At 44.4% G+C, this 21,589-nt stretch overlaps 1 protein-coding gene across 2 annotated transcripts in view; it reads left to right on the top strand.

The window, feature by feature from the left end:
- The first annotated feature begins 14,634 nt into the window (after window positions 1–14,634).
- Window positions 14,635–21,589, top strand: part of DENND2B (DENN domain containing 2B) — a 157,463-nt gene continuing 150,508 nt past the window's right edge. Inside the window, exon 1 of one of the 2 annotated variants that reach the window (XM_044425932.1) lies at window positions 14,635–15,055. The gene's annotated coding sequence lies outside the window, so the exon portion shown is untranslated. The remainder of the gene's footprint in view (window positions 15,056–21,589) is intronic. The other variant, XM_044425929.1, reaches the window with a different exon arrangement.

Raw genomic sequence — 21,589 nt, 5'->3', positions numbered from 1 at the left:
CCTCCCCCTCCCATTTTCTGTATCATCTTGCCTGATTAAGAGATCAAGAGATCTTGGAAATTTACATATTTTGGTGACTGTGGGCTGGCCTAATAAAGGCACTACACTAATATGGATTTTGGAATTCAAACGAGAGACTTCCTCATGTTCTTGCACAACATTCGGCGAGAAACCCCCAGCCCAAGTGTTTGTTTTCCAATGAACCTTAACGGTTAGGGTAATAAGTCAAACTTTTACTGTTCTAAACCAAATTTGATAATTGTGGGATTGCCCAATTGGAAATCAAGCATTTAATGCTACGCCACTGGAGAGAGAGAGAAGGCATGAAGCCAATCCTTTTTTTGCCAGGAAGTTTCCACAGTGATGATTAACCTCAGGGATCCGGAGGAGTTAAGCAAGTGAAGATGAAGAAAAAGAATTGGAATATGCAATTAAGACACAGTCTCTGAGATAAAACAAACAAGCTTCAGCAATCCAATAGCAGACTAGAGATCCCAGGGGAGACTTGTTGTCAGGATGGCTTCCTTATGTACTGAACTGAGCTCAGTGCATCTCTGTCCATCCTACTGAAGCACAGCAGATTGCTTTTAATAAGCAATTTCCATGCCTCCTTCATGTGATTTTGTGGGAGATCCAGACACCCTTCCATAGGGAGGCTCCTAGTGGTGCCAAGTGAAGTGGATTGGACAGCTTTTTTGTCTCTCTCTCTCTCTCCATAGATTTTTTTTAAGTGGTGGAAAAACACTGGAGACTTACCTTGTCTGCCCCCCACCCCCCGGCTAAAATTCCAGGAGGCAGAGCAATGGTGTACTAATAGCAGACTTGTGACACATCCTGCATTGCAACTGAACTGCAGGCCTCCCATGTTTTCCCACTGCTTTTTCATCCCCTATTCTTAATGTAGTAAATCTGTTATGGGAATGAGCCAAACAGCAGTGCAACCTCTTCACAGGTGTGGATAACAGAACTCCAATTAAGGATGCTGCACTGGCACGGGCCCTCTTTTCCTTATTCCTTGCAGGTCATTTCCAGTCTTGGAGCTGTTTCATGTCCTGCACAGCAATTTTTGTCCCCTGTTTTCCTGGCTCTCAGCTTTAATGAATTGCTTCCTGGCATGAGGTTTCCTCAACAACCCACACATTTCATTTAGCTATAGTAAATGGTGTTGAAAATAGCAACACTTGTTTCCGAGTTTTGCCTGCTTACTTCCAGGTTCTGGCTGTAATCCTATAAAGATTGCAATTTGCCCAGCTGTGTGCAGTAGACACTTTAAAAAAATACACAATTGCCCTGTGTAAAAATAGCTGAAAGAATCAAGCGAACAAGCTAGCCTGGATGTGATATTGACTGGATCAGATGACCCACCAATCTCATTCTGAACTTGACCAAACTAGAGATTTGCCATGCTTATGGGACTGACAGCTCGAGCCATAACTATCCAGAATCCAACTATCCAAGAAGTATGCCTAAGTGGGATCTTCTTGTCCCGTGCTACAAACCCTTGCTTTAAAAGCAGCTTTAGTTTCGTGGGAAAGCACTGCTTTAAGAATTGTAGATGTGTACACACAAAATAGGTTGCTAAAATGGCACAAGCTTCAAAGTGTGTCGAGAAAGTTGTGCATGGCAACAAGCACAGGTGGGGAAAAGTGAAAGGGATCCCCCCATCCCCCGGTCCTACTATTGTTCTACCCCACTATGTCATACCTTGTATGCCATTTTTCTCGGTAGAAAGGTAGGATAGAACAATCAGATAAGCAAATGCCTTCTGTGGGGCTGGAATCTATCCAGAAACAAACATCAGAAAAAAAACACTAAAGCCCTGAAGTGTGGACGGTCATTTGCAATTCTACATGTAGCTTATTCTGAAGAGCCATTGCAGCAGAAGCCCTCTGTTTGGAAGCACCCTGAGACGAGCTGGAGAATTACCATGAGATGCTCAGTTGCAGGTCAATGGGACAGTAGTAACGCATTTCTGATGTCACTCGTCTCAACATTCTATATTCAGACATCTGTTTGTGATGACCACTGGATGGCTTGCAGTTTATGGCTTGTGGTGGCACATTCAGCTACCACAAGCTTCCTGGACCAAACGTATTAAATACGCCTATGCAAATGGGAATGGAGACTACTGTGTGCAGTGCATCATTTCTAGAAAAAGATGTGGCAAACCTCAAGAAGGCCCAAGAGAAATGCTGTCTGCTCTGAAGTCTTGGTCCCTTTCTCCTAGATATGCAGGCACTGGGGCTGGTAGGAGAAAGGCACTCTGCATGTGCTAAGTAAATAGGTAATCGCATATTCCTGGGGCAGTGAAAATGGTTCCTGGGGCAGGCCCTGGTTTGTCTGCATATGACTGAGTGGGGCCCCATGACTCCCTCTAGTGCACATTTGAACGGAAAGGGGCACGGGCCTCCTCCTAGCTGACAATCCAATCTAGCTACAGCATGAAAGTCGTTACTGAAGACAAGTCAAAGGGGATGCTGGAGAGCATCTGGGTAGAGACCACCATGAAAAGAAAGTGATGGCATTGAGGAGTTACCAGATGTAGCCCAGTTGCTGCTTAGTCCCCTGTTCGGCAGTTCCTTGTGCTTTGAGAAACTTCCTGTCGAGGACAATCACTTCCTCAGAAACTCAGTGTTTTAGGCGGAGCTGGATTGTATTTTATCTTATTTATTTTCATAAATAAATAGGATGAGGTTGTGTGTGGATGTGAGAGACAATGGAGTTACAGTGAGATACATAGATGTGCATGGGGAGTGTGAGGATGTATGGATGGGTGTGAATAGGTTGTGGGCCTGTCCAGTTTGGAGCTTAGCCCTGCCTACCACTGTCCTGTGACCCTTGGAAAGATGCCAAGGGCATGTGGCCCCTGAGGGCAAAACATGCTGTTTTGGAGCATGGTGTAATCCAACGACTCTTGAAGTCCAGCTGACGGCACAGTCCTTGCCTGCTTGCTCCGAAGGGTGCACCACTGTGTCCAGCCAGGTATCCTCCCAGGTCAGTGTACAGAGGACTGCAGTCCAGGTGGCCAAAGCAGCCACTGCTTGCTTGCTGGCTTGCTTGCTTTATAGCAAGGCCCACAGAAATCAGTGAGCTTTACTTCTGTGTAGGCAGGCACCGGATGGGGTTCAAGTCCTTGTCATCACTCTCCTCTCCCCAGTAATCAGTGCAATGGCAAGAACCTCCCTCTGCCTGATTCTGCATAGAGAAGAAGAGAACTGGGTGAAATTGCGGGGTGGGGGGGTTAAAACCCTTGCAATTTGGGGCCAACATTTCTATCACACTGGCTATGTGGTTAGGACATTTGACACATGCCTTATGGCGGTAGGATTTTGAGCCTTATTTCCTCTGCTCTGTCCTTGAGCTGTATATGATTTTTGAAAAGTCAAAGAGTTGCATTGGGTACTTCTCTCCTATTGTTGTCTAATGTAACCAAAGTCCTAGAAAAGGGCTAGGCAACTTGGTGTCTTTCAAGTATTTTTACTAAAGTTCCTATCAGCCCCAGCCAGTAGGGCCAATAGTCAGGGATTATAGGAGCTGTAGTCCAAACATCTGGGGGGCACCAGGCTGGATATTCCTGTCCTAGGCATCTCAATACACCTTGACTACTCCAATTGAAGCAATCGTGATCTGACATATGACAAACTTTTGCATCCACTTGAGCTTCAATACATCTTGAAATCAGCTTCAGCTTGTTAAAAAAATGCAGATGCACAATGAACTGGGAGGCAGGTGCTATCAATCATATGTAGGTTGTGTGCTGGAGTTATCAGCATTGGGATAAATGTTTGGTACTGCACGTGTTGCATTGCCAGCCTGCCTAGCTACTGAATGCTCTCTCTAATTAATACATTGCATTTGTCTTATGGGCTGATCTAATTTATATTTACCTGCAAGCACCTGGAATTACAGTGTCCATGACTTCAGGTGTTCAAAATTAAATCATTTGCTCTTCTTGTTCTTCAACGGGCAGATTTCAACCTTGCTGAAGGAATAACTAAACCAAACCATATTTTCCTCACTGAACATCATGAGCCTAATTCGAGGTTAGCTGCCCATGGGAGAAAGATAAAAAAGAGACAAAAGCCACAAATAGAAAGCCAAATATGATAATATTATCAACTCCCACAAATGTGCTCGCTCTCGCTCTCGCTCTCTCTCTCTCTCTCAGTCCTGCCCCTTCTGCTAATGGTTTGTGTTAGAAGCAACGAGAAATATCCCCTGCTTTGGCAAAATGAATGAACATTTACCTTTGCTGCTACTTGGCAACCTTTTTCCCCAGGGAGAAGACAGGCATCTGGAGCTTGCAGCCCATTCTTCCGCCTCCCTGGGAACTCCCCATCGCAACTGAGCTGACTGAGTGTGCCAGTGTGATTTCCATGCTGACTTGATGGAGGCCTGTCAGGCTTGCCTCTTCGCAGCCTGCTCCCTCTCTTGCTTGCACACTGCAGCCTGCTGCTCCCCAGTTCACAAGGGCCGCCCCCGACAACTGTTTCCTTCGCCTGGAGGAGGCAGCAGCAGCAGCCAGCAAAGGAGTGGGTGGAAAGAATGAGAGCGATGGCTTGCTTTGCTGGCCTGAATATGCTGTGAACTCTGTGAGTGTCGTGTCTTTCCTCCCCTTCCCAAGAGCCTTTCTCTGCTGCAAAGCATAGGACCAAACCAGCCTGATTTCTTCTAAGCTCATGGCTGCCGCTTTTATGGATGAAGCAGAAGCAGGGATTGCTCCAAGCAGATACCTTCTGTGCCTGCCTGTCTGTGAGAACCACAGTCATTCACTCCCAAAGAAGTTGGCATATTTGTAATGTTCAACATATGCAATACAATCCTATGCATATCTACTCAACTGGAAGTCTTATTGAATGCAATGGTACTTCCCTCTGGGTGCATGGATACAGGATTGTAGCCTCAGCGTACATAGATCTTTGCAATCTTGTTGTGAGGCATGTCACTGTTGTCCCTGTTTTACAGCGGGGAGGTCAGAGGCGTGGGCAGTGGTACAGCAGATATTTTGCATGCAGAAAGTCCCATGTCCCATTCCAGATATTTCCAGGTGGGGCCAGAACAATTCCTGTCTGAAACCCTGGAGGATCTGGACCATGGAAAAGTCAGCTTCCTATGTTCCTAAGTAAAGCTGAGGCATGGAAACTACAGTGCATTGGAGAGCAAGTTTCCTGTTCATACCCAGGTCACGTTTTCTGGAGAAAGCATTTCTGCTGACTGTGCCATGTACCCAGTACCTTTCTTCTACTCCAGCCTAGAGGAAGGTTAGTAATCAGCAAATGGCAATGGCCCAGTCTTGGCTCTTGGTCAGCTTTCCTTCACCAGCAAGATCTGATCGATCTAGTCTGCTGATTGCATCCATCACGTCTTGCAAGTTAGACTTGCGGCGTACCAAGAAAGCAGCAGAACTGGAAGCAGCACGGGCAGTGTGAGCTTACCTCGTTAGCACACGCTGCCTTTTTACTGTTGCTGTGTAAGCTTTGAATTTAAAGCCTGCCGCTCTGTATGGCTCTGGTGCGCCGGCAGCGGGAGTATTGCGTTCAGTTCTGGGCCCCTCATTGCAAGAGGGATAGAGCAAGGTTGGACTCAGTTCAGCGAAGGGCCACTAGGATGGTGGCTGGTTGGCAGGGCAAGCCATTTGAGGAGAGACGGAGGGAGCTGGGTCTTTTCAGGCGTGAGAGGAGGAACTCAGAAGGGACTTGTTAGCAACATACAGGTATGTAAGGGGTGCCACACAGAGGTGGGTCATGACCGTTCGCCCCTGCAGTGGAGGGCAGAACGTTTCAATGGCACAAAGCTCAGGGAACCAAGATTTAGGGTGGATGCCAGGAAGTACTTCCTGACAGTTAGGACCCCGAGGGTATGGAATGGGCTTCCACGGGAGGTGGTTGAAGCCCCATCGGTGAGGGTGTTTAAGGATAGGCTGGACATACACATGGTAGGCATGTCATGAGTGGAGCCAGCTGGAGCCGGGGGTCAGACTAGATGGCCCAGGAGGTTCCTTCTGATTCACTCTGTTTCTCTGTTTTTTTGGTTTGTGCATATATGAAACCTGTTTGCTATCTGTTCAATGTTACTCCAAGTGATTTTTCAATAAAAATAAATCATATAAACATGATAATATCCAAAGTATAAAACATATCTAAAGGAGACAAACATCAACAAAAATGGAAAGAGAGAAAAGCACGAGAATTCCAGGGAAAAGATCCAAAATAAAATGTGTGGGGTGATGCATCTGCTCTAATGACAGCACTGAAGTGGCCTGCCTGGCCCCATAGGGGGTTGGATCCAGATTCAACCACACCCATCAAAATTGACAGAGCTTGATTTAGTCGGAACTTCAGTGCCACTGATTTTACTGGATCTGCATCTGCTCCAAGGATGACTAAGACTGAATCTAACCCAAGATGCTTAGGATATAGAGAAAAACTGTTTTGGGAGTGAGAAAAAGACAGTGTGTCTGTATGTGCCCCTAGGACACTTTTCCTCCCCTCTGCTGCCCTACTCTTCATCCCAGAGAAAATGTCTGTCCCTATAGAAACTGATCCATTTACTGTGCACATTATTGAGGCCCACTTCCAAGTGCCTCCTCCAAGGGAGGCTTGGAGGATGGCAAAAAGAGAGCAGCCCTGATGGTGGTGGCCCCTCTCATTATGCCTGGTACCAACATTGTCATGTTTTCAGTGCCAGGTTAAACTTTCTTCTACTCCCAAGTACTTGGCAACAGATGATCAAGTTTTAATGAGCCCTGGGATTTATAGTTGATGTTTATACTTTTGTGTGTTGGTTTTTATATTATGCTATTGTTATTTATATTTTTAGGGTTTAAATCTCTGTAAACTACTCAGAGGGCCTTGGCTGTTGGGCAGGATAGATATATAATGGATGAATGACTTAAGCAAAATATTATTTCCAAGCCTCTGCAAAATTACTGGGGAAAAGTGCAATAAAATCTAAATAGGAAACAGTGATCAGTTTCTGATGAAGTATAGATAATAGTAGTATCTCATCTGTACTTTATTAACTCATGCGACTTCAGTACTGAAAAAATTACTTTTAAACTCCAAGTCTCATATCTGAATTAGATTTTCCCAGGGGAAAAAATCTAGTATTCTGCAGATCATTTCTGAGAGAGTGTCTGTGAGTAATAAATTGCCTAATAAACATAGTCTGGGGAAAATAAGTTGCTCTATCTTCCTATGGTTTCTGGTTTTGCCATTGAGAAACCTGAACCACTGATAGTTTGACTCCATATGCTTAGTAGCAGTTGGTGACGTGAAATAAGACTGAAGATTTGTTCCACTGTTAATATTTTCCAGGAGACATTGCCAGGCTGTGGACAATTATCCTTCCTTAAGCACAAGAGACTGCAATTCTGAGATAAACACTTCGATGAATGCCCAACTTATCCAGAAGGCTGGTTCTCAGAGGGCAAAACCCTCACGATCCAGTCCTGAATTTGAGTGGGAAGCCACTGCCTGGGATGCCACTGCAGTCGCTTGTGCTCAGTGAGAGTTTTACTGAGGAACAGCACTTCCATTGTAAGCACATGGATGGAGGATTTGTGTTTGACACCTGCTGCCCTGCTGAATTGAATGACATGGGGTGGAGGGAACAGAGGGAGCTAGGAAAGATGTTAGAGAGGATGGCTTACTACCTAACTGGGAGTCATTTTCTGCTTGAACAAGGAACTCTTGTTTCTGCTGCTGTGTTGTCTTTGTGTTTTCAGTAGAAATTGCTTCCAAGTAATGCTGGGGGATGTGAGCTTAGGTGGATTCTGGGGGATGATGGAGAACAGGAGAGCATGGAGGAATGTTGTCTATAGGGTCACGATGGTTCGGACACAACTTTGCTAAACAACAATGCTGGGGGAAGAGGGCTGAATGAAGGTGAGATGCCAAAAGAAACCAAAAGTGATTTCTGCTCACAAACAGGGGATGCTGTGATTTATACCCACTTTGTGGTCAGATCCTCATCTGATTTCTTTTCATCCTTACAGCCTCCTTGGGGCAATGTGCACATTTCCCCAAGACACTAGGTACTCAGGTAAATGCAAAAGTGCATCTCTCCTTTTTATGGAGAAAATGAGTTTTGACAGCTTTGACAGCTAGCTGTCCAAACTATGGGTTCCCTTTAAAGGGGGTTTTGACAGGGCAATGGTGGGTTTGGGACTGGAACATAAGGATGTCTGTGCCCCAATCCATCCTCCCATTGTCCTGTCAAAATCACTTTTTAAAAGAGACCCAGGGTTTTGACTGGTAGCTCTTAAAACTTCTTTTTCTAAGAAAACAAAGGGATGCAGCTTTGTACCTTTCCAAGCAGCTAGAGCAGGGATCCTCAAACTTTTCCACCAGGGGGCCAGTTGAAAGTGGCCAGTGCTGGGCGTGGGCCGGAAAGATGGCGCCAGCGGGGCGTGTGGGCTGGTGCAGGGGCAGGGGCGGCATGTGTGGGGCATGTGGCGAGGCAAGGGGAGGCGAGGCGCAGGCAGGGGCGGGCACACGCCACGAGGCGGGCGCACGAGGCAGTGGCTTGCTCGCTCACTTGGAGATTGTTTTCTCCAAGTGAGCAAACCGTTGCCTCCCCACGCATGGGGCGAGGTGGGCGGCAGTGGGTGCACGTGTGGGCACGGGCATGCGCACGGCGGATCCAAATGGGCATGGTGGCTGGATCCGGCCCTTGGGCCGTAGTTTGAGGATGCATGAGCTAGAGTGTCAGGAGAAAGGAGGATTTTTCACCATCCTTAGGAATGATAAGGTCAAACAAAAGATGAGGATCTAGCTAAGGGGGTGTAAATCACACCAACCTCTTTTTGTTAGTAAAGATGATTTCTGTCTTTGGTTCCTCTTGACAGATACCTTGCCTTTTGTCAGCTGTCAAGAGAAACCGAATGGCTCACAATCATGGCAGGGATAGTGACAAATCAGTGCCAGCTGCTCCCAAATCCTGCTTAGGCACTTTTGGAATACCTGGCACTGGTCGGTGCTTGGGCATATTTGGCAAAGAATGTTTGCTGCTCTTGCTGACTGAATCAGTAACAATCCTTGATACTCACAATGTGGTCAGTCATTCAGGTTGAAAAGACATGACAAACCCAAGGAGGGTAAAATAACACTTAGAACAAGCAATGGTTTATCAGGGTGGCTTCTTGCCCTCACACAAGCCACCCTATGGAAATCAGACTGAGTTTGCACAAAATGACAAAACGTCATGGGTAGCAACTTATAATGGGTTGTCATGTCATGCAAAACCAGTCTATGCCCATTGCTATTTCAAATCAAAACATTATCAAACTACCTGGATGAAGATGGTAGGGGTAATAATTCACTGCTCCTGAAGGGCACTAGGTTGTGGGAGACTAATCTGATCTGACTGGCTGTGACTCTTTGCAGTTTCAGGTCTTGCATGTAGGACTTTCCCCATCTCTGATGGGAGGTATTGATGTTGAGGCCTTTTGCATGTGAAGCGTGCAGTCTGCTACTGAGCTGTTGCTCCTCCAAAATGTGGCCAGCCATGACATTTTGGCTTTAATATATCTCCTCCTGCTCTATTTGCTTTGCCCTGCTGATGCAAGGAGTGGCCAAAGGTTCCATAATTCGGACAATAGCCTGCTCCCAAGCTACTGTCATCATTCTAAATGGATGCACATAGAACACAGCAATAACAAACTCCGCTTTGATGAAACTAGACAGAAATGCTGGAATCTTGTTGTAATCTGCGAGTATTTCCATACATTCTTGGCTGTCTCGTATTCACTGAACAATCCCTGTGTGCATCCCTTAAATGCATAAGAAGCTTGGGTGCTAAATCTAGTAACGCACACTGGAGAAACCACAAGGTAATACAACCAGAAAAGGGACTGTCACAAGTGGGAGGAAGATAAGGATGGAAAAATTATAGGCTTATTCCCCCTGGAGAGGAAGCTTGTGTTTTCCTGATCGGATTTGGAATCTACAGATTTCACAAATGGTAAATCAAACCAATTGTTCATTATTTTCTCATTTCTCAAGTCTTAATTTGTGCATGCAAGGTTGGGCTTGATTACCTTTGAGGTCCCTTTCAACAGTGTGTATTAGATCCTGCCTTAGACATATTTAAGGTAGGGCATTGGAAAAAGAACATAAGAAGAGCACTGCTGGATCAAACCAAGGGTCCATCTAGTCTAGCATTCTGCTCACCCATTCTGTTCCCCAGCAACTGGTCTACATGGGCATACCGCCTCCAATACTGGAAGTAACATATAACCGTCAGGAGTAATAGCTGTTGATAACCTTCTCCATGAATTTGCCCAGTCCCCTTTTAAAGCTGTCCAATTGGTGGCTGTCAGTATATCTCATACTGGAACTTGAACTAGTCAGGACTAATCTAATTCCTAGTGATTTCACTATGTCAAAATATGACTAATGGTTGTATAGATCTCAACAATGGCAATAACAACACCCAAGGAAGTATGAGGAGGTGAAAAAGAATCCCCACCCTATTTTCATAGAATAAAGGGAAGTGCAAACTGTGGAATGAATGGCTACTGGGTGCCTGAGCTCACCAAGCCCAGTCAACCTATCAAATCAATTAAAAAACTAAGCTAGTCAACTAATCTGGTACCTCACTCCAGCAGCTGGTTAGAGGAAGCTTCCGTAGGTATTTCATTTCACAAAAAGTGCACAAAACACCAAGTATTCAAAAAAAAAAAAAAAGCACACATTTTATTTATTTCAAAACATGATGAGAAATGATGTTTGCTAAGGAATGGCTTGTGTGGAACAATCCTCTACAAGCCAGCTCTTCACTTGGCCAGTCCCTTCCTTTAGAACGGTGAGAGGATTGTTCAGCAGTAATGCTGCCTTTGGGGCAATAGGCAGCCCCCTTAGCACACTGATGGTGTGGACAGTGCTGCTTCTGCCCCCTGGATGTTGCACACATCTACGACTGGCTGGTCATGATCCCATGGCAGTCTCCATGCAAGCAGGAGTGGACGTCCGGGGGCCGGACCGCTCCATCCTCCCTGCTCCTCAGTCATCATGTGGCACAGCCTGCATGTGCTTAACGTGGCAGCTTCCAAGAGGTGATTTTGCCTGCGACTGCATGAATCTGATCACAAGCTGGGGCTACTCAGATGGAAGGAGAAAATAACTATGTGCGAACCAACCACTCCTATGTTTACCCCTGTGGGAATTCCTTAGGCAGTGGAACCACTGAATAATCTTTAGATGGCCATTTCTTTGAGAACAGCCAATGGATGATTTTGTATTTGTTTTTGAATTCAAAGGCATGTTCAAAGGCTACCTTGACATTTGCTTAATAATGTTAACTGGATCACCCTTGTCCCTTTTCAAAGCAGAATATAATAGGTTTGAGTGGCGTGCTATCTCCGTTAAATGAATAGCTTCTATTTTGGAATGGAACGTGCTTCCTGTTCACTCCATCTGTTGCTGATTTAGATTAATTGACGACGTTTTAAGCCCTCTTACTGAATCTAAAGAGAATTTTCTCCTCCTGGAGTTTAACCTCTAGGGCAGGAATAGGCAATTCGGTGCCCTCCAGATGTTTGGGGCTATATTTCCCAGACAACATGACCAATGGTCAGGGATTCTAGGAATTGCCCAAACGCATCTGGAGAGTGCAGGTTGCTTATCCCTGCTCTAGGGACATAATGAGGCCAGTATTTTAGAGACTTTTAAATGCCACCCCTTGTTAACTGATCCTTTTCTAGTATTTCCATGCAACATGGCCTTTGTTTGTCACTCATTGTAATTGTATGGAGCTCTCTTCCCCATTAATTCATATGACTCTGCTAAAGGGAAACTCAGGGAAAACTCACAGGGAAATAAATATATATCTTCAATAAGCTGCTGTTTGGAGATAAGCGGTTTCCCCTGCTTAGCACTGAAAAAGACTCCCTGGCTTTCTGGGCAGGAGCCAACAGTCCATGGGTTGTACACCCCCAGTCAAAGGAATAAGTGCGGTGCCTAGCAGGAAAACTATTGCTGATGGTCTCTGAACATTTTCAGGATCCATGTCCATTCCGGTTAGCGACTTCAACCATAAATCCTACCTTCTTTAGGTGTAAAGAGTGGGATTTCTAAGAGAGTAGTTTTGGTTGCAGCCAGGCATGGGCATGGATACCGCTCTTTCTCCACAATCATCACCACCACCACCCTTAGCATTATCATCACTATCATCATCTAATGCTTTAAGTGAACTCTGTGGTTTATACAATTGAATTCTTTTTGGCGGGTTTAAGCTGAAAGCCTGGTTTTCCTTGTGCTGCTGGTTGACCATAAATCACCATTGAACACTGTCTTGACATGTCAGTCACATGCCTGGTCTTCAGAATGTTAGCCATGGAGGAAGGAGGAATGTTTCTTTCCATAAACAGATCATTGTAGGGTTCTGATGAAAGCATATGACCTAAAGTTGGCATGAAAGATTGATTCAACTAATGTCTGTTCTTCCAAACTAAATTGTAGCTGCTGATGAAGACCAGAACTGGAATTCAATTATGGGAGAGTGTTTGTGACCGGAGCAGTGAGGCACTGGAAGCCAAAGAGGAGGAGTGCAAAGGTCCATTGAACCCTGATGACTTCCCCTACAGCAACAGGGGAAGTCGCTGAGACTACAATTTCCAGTAGTCCACATTGCTCATGCCAAGAGTGCTCAATCATATTAAAAATGGCTTTGGCACAGGGAAGCCATGTGCAGACTTCTCCCTGCAAAGCATTGTCTGTGCAGATGTGTTCAAAATTCATGGCAGGCAAGTGTAATTAGCAAAGGAAACAGCCAAAGGAAGCTATGCATTCAAGAATGTATGCACAGTTCTCATCTGTCTTTGTAGACCAGGAGCCAAATTTCCTCCCCCATTGCTAAAATTGTCTATAATGTTCTTATTATGTGCACAAAAGTTACTCTCAGGAACTGGGGTGACTTCTTATAGACTTGTTGTGCCATATGACATTTTTGTACCATAAACCCTGGCTCTGAGAACTTTTCAGTGAAAGGATGCTAGCTAGGCAGAGGTCACACCGCCCTTTTGCACAGTTGGATCTGGAAAGGTGGTGGGACGTCTGAAAGGAAGCCACTCTGTGCCAATACTTCTCTGCAAATATGTGGCACTGCTTTTTCTTGGAAGGAAAATTATGGTTATGCAACATGGAATAATTTGCATTCTGGCTGGGTTCACATACCATGACAAACCATAGTCAAGGTTGAGTATGGATTGAGTGTGGGATTTCACTGAACCATGTGGGTTGGTTGTTACCCACAACACAGCAACAAACCATGGGTTCTCTTTGTGGGTTGTTTGTGGTTAAGAAACCATGACTTATTTGCATGATGGGGTTCACAGAACCTATTGTTCAACAACTGATTTGAAACTCACCCAACGGGGCAGATTATCATGTCATGACAAACGACCCTGGCAATGGAGGGTTGTTGTACAAAGAACTTGCAATGTGCTAGATAGATGATCAGACTCACTGTGGGTTATTCACCCTATCCGGTTACCCTTCTGTGGACAACTCAAGGGTACCCCATGACAGGATCAATTCATCTCTCCATCCCCTCCATGACGAGAAGCTATTTTTGATCACCTCTGTGCTACTATAAACACTGACCCAAAAAGGGTCTAGAGAGTCTTTTTCTTCCCTTGAGTTTCTCTTGACAGCTGTCAAAAGAGCTGTCAAAGGAAAGCAAAGGCTTGCATGTTCTCTGCTTGTGAAAAGGGGACGGTGGGAGTCACATCCCTGTTGTGGCAAAATCTTTGATTCATTCATTCATTCATTCATTCATTCATTCATTCATGGCACTCCACTGTATTAAGGGTCATCTTGCTTTTCCACTTGTTCTAAAGATTCTAAGTGCTTGGGAACCTGGAAAAGTGTGAGCTACTCTCTTTTAAAAGGAACTGTTTCCCTTTAAAAGGTTTCCTTGGCAGGGCTCTGCATGATTTCTTGAGCAGGACATATGCATCCATGCCTGCACATTGTTTTGGTAACTCTGACTGAGGCAGCTGTATTTCTAAATCACCTGTCTGCTCAGTGAGTGTTTCAAGGTAATGCAGAAGTTAAAACAATAAAAAAGAATAGACTTCATGAACAAATAAGAGCTGTACAATACATGCTGTACAATAAAGTACAAGCCATACAACAAAACCAGGGCTTAATCATAAAACCAGAGAGATGAATTAATGATTAAACGCTCAGCAGAACAATGCTGTCTTCACCAAACATTTAGAGGAAATCAAGAGGAGAGAGGCCCACATCCTGGATGTTGCTACACAAAAAGCTCAGTTTCAAGAACCCAGGAAGCTCTCTAGAGGTGGGATATGTACCAGGGCCTCAGATGACAAATGCAAACTTTGGGCAGGCCCATATGAAAGCGCTTGTACGGGCTTCCCTTTCTTTCTAGTGGGATGGGGAATCTTACCATGGAGATCCATAGCCATGTACAACATTGTACATGGATATGGATGGAGGGGATCCATAGCCATGTACAATGTTGCAGAACTTTTGGAGTGGGACCAGCATGCCTTCCACTGTTTCCCGAGGCATGCATAACAGTTTTATGCAGCCCTTGTTATGGTCTTTAATACATGGCATCATTGAGATCAAGCTTCTAAGGGATGCAACAAATTTAATCCCGCACTCCTCCCTTCCCTCCACAACAGATGTCACTGGGAGAATGTTGAAGGTGACTTCTGTCTACTCATGCAGCCTTCGAAGAAGGAGCAAGACTGCCAGGAAGCCATTCCGTAAATAAACAAGTGTCTTGAGATGCCCCCCTGAGGTCTGAGGTTGGGTGTCTTGCAGACATTTGGCAGCATGAACAAAACCATCAAGAGCTGGATTGTTTGTTGCTAGACTGATTTTAATAACAGATGAGTTTCCGAGCAGGAAGAATTGTACATGCCTTATGGGATTTGTCTGGGAGAAAAAAAATGCTTTTTATTGAAGAGGGAAGGAATTTTCCAGCAGTTGGTGCCTACAGACATGTTCTTCAAGACAATGAATAAATATTACATGGAGCAAACCAAACCAAAAAATCAAGGTTCCATCTTCCTAAACAGGTAGGACTCCAGGTTGGACTCATCCAGTCAGTAGTATTCTGTAGCATTATTCTATGCTACAGAATAAGGCCCAGGTTGTTTGGCAACAAGCATCCTTCAGCAGTCATGCTTGGTCTTAATTTGGGGTAATCACATTCTTTTGCATGGCAAGTCTGATTCCAGCACTAGGCATAATGTCATATATGTATGCCTTATTTCATTAGTGCTTTGTCACAGATACCTTTAAACATCAGTGCATGCATACCGGGTATTTCTGGGGTCCACAGAAAAAGTAGACTGCTGTTTGAAGAAATTTGGCTGGTGTTCACACTTGCCCTATTTGTTGGGAAACTCTGCTGTACAATCACCAGTTTCTGTGTACAATCTGAAGTTGTGTCCACATAATCAACATTATATAAAAGCAATACTTGGTGGTAGGGGTCTTCCATTTAATCTATTGCTGTTGTCATTGTTGAGAGAGGGAAATTCATGTAAACAGTGAGGCCTTCACACGTTTTTCTTGAGGACCCCCTCCCTGGCACACACTTGCAAGCTCATTTTAAAATTCTTTTAAAAACCAGCTTGCTTGGTTTGGCAGGGAAGAAGAACAGCAGAATTGCTATATATGAAAAGGGACGAAAGCTGTGAGGAAGCTTTAATAAGGCCTTTAGGAAGGAAAGGGGCTTGCTGTAGTTTGACCACCATGCTTTTTTGTGCTCCTGGTCTTTTAGCCCTTGTAGAAGAAGGCAAGAATGGCAAGCCAGTGGACCCTCAGGGTAAAAAGCCCAGTGGATTCCTTGAAGGGAACTCTGGGGAGATGTACATTTCCTCTTGGCTTTTTCTGAACTTTATTTATTTCATTTTTGTACCACCTAATAGCTGCAGCTGAATGGGTGGGTCACAAAAATGAATCAAATACAAAAGATACAGTGAAGACAGGAGGAGTGTCACCCTCTTGATTCTTCTGTACCTCTCAGTGGCTTTTGATAGCATTGGCCATGGTATACTTCTGAACAGGCTGTTTGGGTTGGGAGTAAGAGGTACTGCTTTGGAGTGGCTCCACTCCTACTTGACCAGCTGATTCCAGAATGTTCTGTGCCATGGCAGTCACATCATAGGGTATTGCAGGGTTCCATTTTATCTCCTGTGCTGTAACATCTACATGGAATTGCTGGAGGAGGTTATCCAGAGGTATGGGATGAGGTTCCATCACTCTCCAGAGGACACTCAGCTCTACCTCTTTTTCCTCAAACCCAGGTGAAGCAGTGTCTGTTTTGAACCAATGCCTGAGTTCAGTAATGGACTAGATAAGGGTCAACAAATGGATGAGACTCAGTCCAGATAGTTGGGAGATAGTCAACCTGTTCTGGATGGGGATGCACTTCTCAAAAGGACAGGCTTCATAGTTTGAGGGTGCTCCTAGACCCAGAACTGTCACTTGAGGCAGGTTCAGTGGCACAGAGAAGCTTTTGTCAGCTTAAGCTCATACACCAGACAGACAGGGCCTAGCTATAGTAATCCATGCTCTAGTAACCTCTTGTTTGGATTACTGCAATGCCCTGTATGTGGCATTCGCTGCCTCTGAAAATGGTTTGGGGACTGATCTAAAACAGGGCAAGATTGTTAATGGGGACTGGCTTATGGGAACATATTATGCCAGTCCTCTTCTAGTCCTCTTCAACTGGCTGCCAGTTGAAGTCAAAGCACTAGTATTATCTGAAGGAACACCTCATCCCATATGTATCCACCTGGACTCTATGGTAATCTTCAGAGTTCCTTCTCTGGGACCGCTTTCTAAAGGAAGTAAGCAAGGTGGTTACTAGGAGAAGGGTCTTTTTGGTTGTGGCACCCTGGCTATTGAACGAGCTTTTGAAAGAGCTGTGTCAGGTACCTACTCTGTATTCTTTTTGGCACCAGGTGAAACCCTTTTTATTCTCCCAGTATTTTAACAGTTAATTTTAAAGCTGAATTTTAATATTGCATTTTATCCTGTACCACTGCTATACCTCCGTGCTGATTCAATTGAATTTGCTGTGGTTTTATTATTTTTTTTCCTTTTTTGTTTGTGTGTTTTCAACTTTTGTAAACTGCCCAGACAGCCTCAGCTATTTGGGTGGTAGAACAAACAAACAAACAAACAAAAGACAAATACACATACAAGTACATCATGTACAAGTATGATAAAACAGTATAAAATTCCAGCATGCAAATTTAAAACAGCTAAAAAATTCCAATATACAAGAATATACAATATGTTAACATATCTAAAACATTTTCATTAAAAACTAGACTGAATTAAAACAGCAGACACAACCCGTCATATGTTATTAAATGCCATGAAATGCCTAGGAATAGAGGGGAGTTTTAACATGATGCCCAATTGATGGCTATGTTGGCACCAGGTAAGCCTCAGTGGGGAGATCATTCCATAATTGGGGGGTCACCTCTGGAAAGGCCCCCCTCATTGTTGCCTCTTTCTAGGCTTTCCTTGGAAGTGGCAGTCAGAGGAAGGCCCCACATGCAGATCATACGGTCAGAGTTGGGTAACAATGATTGAGGTCAGGAGAGGTGTTCCATCAGGTATTGAGGTCCTACGCTGTGTGGGCTACATAGCTTAAAACCAGCATCTTGAACTGTGCTCAGAAGCCTATAGGCAGCCAACTCAAGAGAGCCAGAATTGGTGTTATATGTCCAGATTTTCTGATCCCAGTTTGGAAGCTGCAGCTCATTAAAAATGCAGCAACCAGATTACCTTCTTCAAGGGCAGCCCCTTGTAGGGTACACTGCAGTAATCTTAATTGCAGGTTATCAGAGCATGGATTGCTGAAACTAGGCTATCCCTGTCCAGATGGGGTCCCTAGCCAAAGGGGCTAGAAGGAACTTTGAGTCCCTGGGGCACTTGGCATCAGGTGCCAACATGTTGTAATATCTGCCCCAGAGCTGATCCTACTGTGAGGCAGAGGGAGGAGAATGCCTCCAGCAGCAAATTTTGAAAGGGCAGCAAACGTTTGGTTACGGAGAGAGCAATCTTATCATCCCTGGGAGAGCTTCCCAGACAACATGGGATTGCTCAGAATCGCCCCTTTAAGGCCATGGAGAAGTCCAGGCCCCTTTCCCTTTGCAGGCTTTGTGGAAAGAATAACACCAGTTGTGTTCCAAGGTCCTACATGTAGCCTCAGATATGTGGAGAGGATGATGAATATAAGCAATCCTATGACCTCTCCAGCCCTCCTCCTCTGGATCGGCTTAATGGCTTGAAGGTCCATCTGGGCAGAAAAATGTGAAAAGGAGGGCAGACTGGCAAAAATCTTCTCCTGCCCTGCCACCAATGGCTTGGATAGTTGGAAGCCTCCAAGACTAAAGCCTTCCTTTAAGTCCTTAGAGTGCAATCCTATGCAAGAGGGATGCTGGGAGTTGTAGGCCTTTTCTTCTGTTTAATGTGCAAAGGACCGGGCCTTTAATTGGCTGTTTGTGAATTCTGACATCTAGGGATGAATAGAGGTGCCTATGGGATTTTCTGCATCAGATGCCAAAAGTGCCTGGTTCTGCGTTCTGGGCACCTTTCCATGACTTGGATAGAGGGCCTTATTTGCTGTTTCATCTCAGGCAACAAGATGGCTTGAACCAACCTCTGTCTGCTTTATTTTTTCCTGCAACAGAGCATTTCCTTAGAAGTGTTTCTCTGAATAAATATCATTATATTGAATTTGGAGATTTGGATGATTTTGGGAATCAGTTTTTCCTTGGCTGCATCCAAAAAGTATCATCTCTTTAAAACATGCAGGCCCTTTGTATTTTCAAGAACAGCCCAGACAGAAGTTCTCCTTGGAGATACATTTCTGATTGTAACTTAACATTTGCCCATGACTCAGAAGACTTTGTGTTGTTGAGAGTTACAAACTAAAGGATTTCTCGAATCTGATTTTCTTAATGACTTACAGGGGAAAAATAATTGAAATATATTAAACAGACCATCAGTTTCTTTACAAAGGTTTTATTTTGTGTTAATGGCTGAGATTTAATTTATGTTAATGGATAGCAGAGATAAGTATACATATTGTTCAGTTTTAGCAGGAACCGATGATTTAGTCAGTAGCTATAAATCTCTGCGGAATGTACAGACACTGTCAAACAACTTAATTTTGCCACATTTTGCATGGACTAGATTTGAAGCTTCTGAGTCATCTGTTTTGTGCTTCATAATGAATGCTTTGGGAATAGGCTTGCTGGTATGAGATGCACTGTGATTCATGTGCATGTAATGTCTTGTATTGATAGATGAGCTTTTTGATCAAGCAGGTGGAAGTAAACTGGCTGATTTTATTGTGTTCTGCTTTTATTTTTAATGCCTGCATTATATTTTTAATATATTGTACATCACACAGAGAAGTCCCTATTAGGCAGTTTAAAAGTACAATAAAGGTACAATCCTATGCAAGTTTACATCTCCCAGGGTGCCCCAAGCAGCATCTGGCTGGGGTATGCTGGAATTGTAGGCCAGCATACCCCAGCCAGATTTTCTGTTTAAATCACACAGGGGTGTGCCTTTAGAGAGAACAGGCTTACAAAAATCAATGCATTTCAGTGTAGCCCTGACTAGCTCAAGTTCCGCTGATTCCAGTGGTTTACTGTAACTATGACTAGGTCAGAATCTAACCATGGTGTTGGAAGGGACCTCAGAAGAAAACCAGTATAGCTTTGCATACAAAAACAATCCAAGTCCCAAGAAATGAAAAAAATAATGAGTTACTCCCTACACTGGATACTTGGAGACCATTGAGGCTAAAGGATAGTTGGCTGGGATGTGCTGGGAATTGCAGGTCTTTTCCCCGTCCAAACTTGTATAGGCTTATGCCATGAATAAATACATTTTAGTATATTATGTGTATATTTATCCATTATTTATGTGTTATATTTATACATCTCACCCGATAGCCCACGCACAAGACTCCCTGGGTGGTGTATATGTCTGTGAAGAACTTTTTTCAAGAGATGAAAGTATTTAAGAAAATTTTGACATTGACTATGTTAACTGTGTCTGAAGCTATATAATCCGTGCCTCTTGGCTGGGTGGTGCTAATCAAGGCAGGGTGCACACACTTCTGGGAGTAAGGAGTGCAAGTGATCCTGAATGGGAGGTCAGGGACCACATGCACACACATACAGTGGTGCACATCCCAACCAATCTGCATCCGGAGGGTCTGGAGAGAGTGCCAACCTTCACTGGTGGCAGGAGTCGTGGTGGGGCTGGAGGTCGGGGCACCCTGTAGGGCAGCAGTTAAGGCCTTGGAGGACACGGGTGACTTCCTGTGAGGCCACAGGTTGCGCATCTTTGATACTGAACAGGGGACACTGATCATATGATCATACAAAAACTGGCTTTTTCTTAGCTGGACTACCCTTTCACTTCGTAATTGCCTTTGCACACCCAGCAGTTTTTGGGAAAGGAAGCTTAGGCTGTAATAAACTGTTTAGGTTGAGACATACATTGCTGGATGTCATGTCACTGGATGATATTACAGGGGATTCAACGTTTACATTAACAGAGCAGCAGGGCGGCTGAAAACCAAGTCCAGCCCCAACCTCTTCCTTGAAATCTATTTTGCAGGATTCCAAGCTACCATTAAGAAAATCTGGTAATGATTTTAAAAATAGTGGGGAGTGGATGAAGGTGGGATAAGTGGGCACCATGTTGCCTAGTCCTTCTCTGAATAACATATTAATCTGGCTTTCCTGCTAATTCCCATTTTGGTACAGTTGATGCACTTTCCTGGGAGCTGTCAGTTCTAACATGGTACTTTCCCGTGGGATCTGACCTCCTCATGTGATTCCAGTATTCAAATGTTCCCAGAGTTTGTAAGGTCCAGCTAGAAAAATATTTAGTATGTCACCCCAGTAAGATGTAAACAAAGCTGAGCTTCTGTGAATTGTAGGTAAACTCCTTCATGTAGGTAAACTGCTTCTAAAAAAAATCATGGGCATCTGGTTGGCCACTATGAGAAGAAAACTGTGGACTGAATAAATCTTCAGCCTGATCTATCATGGTTCTTATGTTTTCTTAATGTACATCAATGTATCCCTGTGGGGCTTTTTTGGGGTGGGAGGGGTGGGGGTGCTTCCAGACAAGTATTTTATTGGGCTATGGTCCTGCTTCATCCATGGATTTTTACACTGTCTTCCACTTGTAATCCTCTCACATTTTCCCACCACTTCTTTTGTTCTTGTCTTACCACACAAAATAAATTAAGGGAAAAGGTTGGAATTGCTGCACAGTGCCTTCTGAAACCATCCTCAGCTTCCATTTGTAATCCTCCTGTGTTTTCCCACTGCGGCGGCTTTTTCCTTACCAGAGAAAATGCATTAAGGGGAGAAAGAACAGATGGAATAACTAACTGCATAGTGCCTTGACTGCTAGTGTGAAGATGTGGGAAGGCCTAGAAAGACAACTGTGACCAAGGGTTGGCCTCCAACTGGAAGCAAAGCACCTCTACACTACTGAGCAGGTAGCAGCGCACCATGGCAGAGAGCTTTCACACATGGCTTCATCCCATGGTA

Source organism: Varanus komodoensis, unplaced genomic scaffold (genome assembly GCF_004798865.1).
Source record: "Varanus komodoensis strain SLA01 unplaced genomic scaffold, ASM479886v1 scaffold16, whole genome shotgun sequence".
NCBI classification, from domain to species: Eukaryota; Metazoa; Chordata; class Lepidosauria; order Squamata; family Varanidae; genus Varanus; species Varanus komodoensis.
The sequence above is the reverse complement of the archived record's forward strand: the minus strand, read 5'-3'. Positions and strand labels throughout refer to the sequence as shown.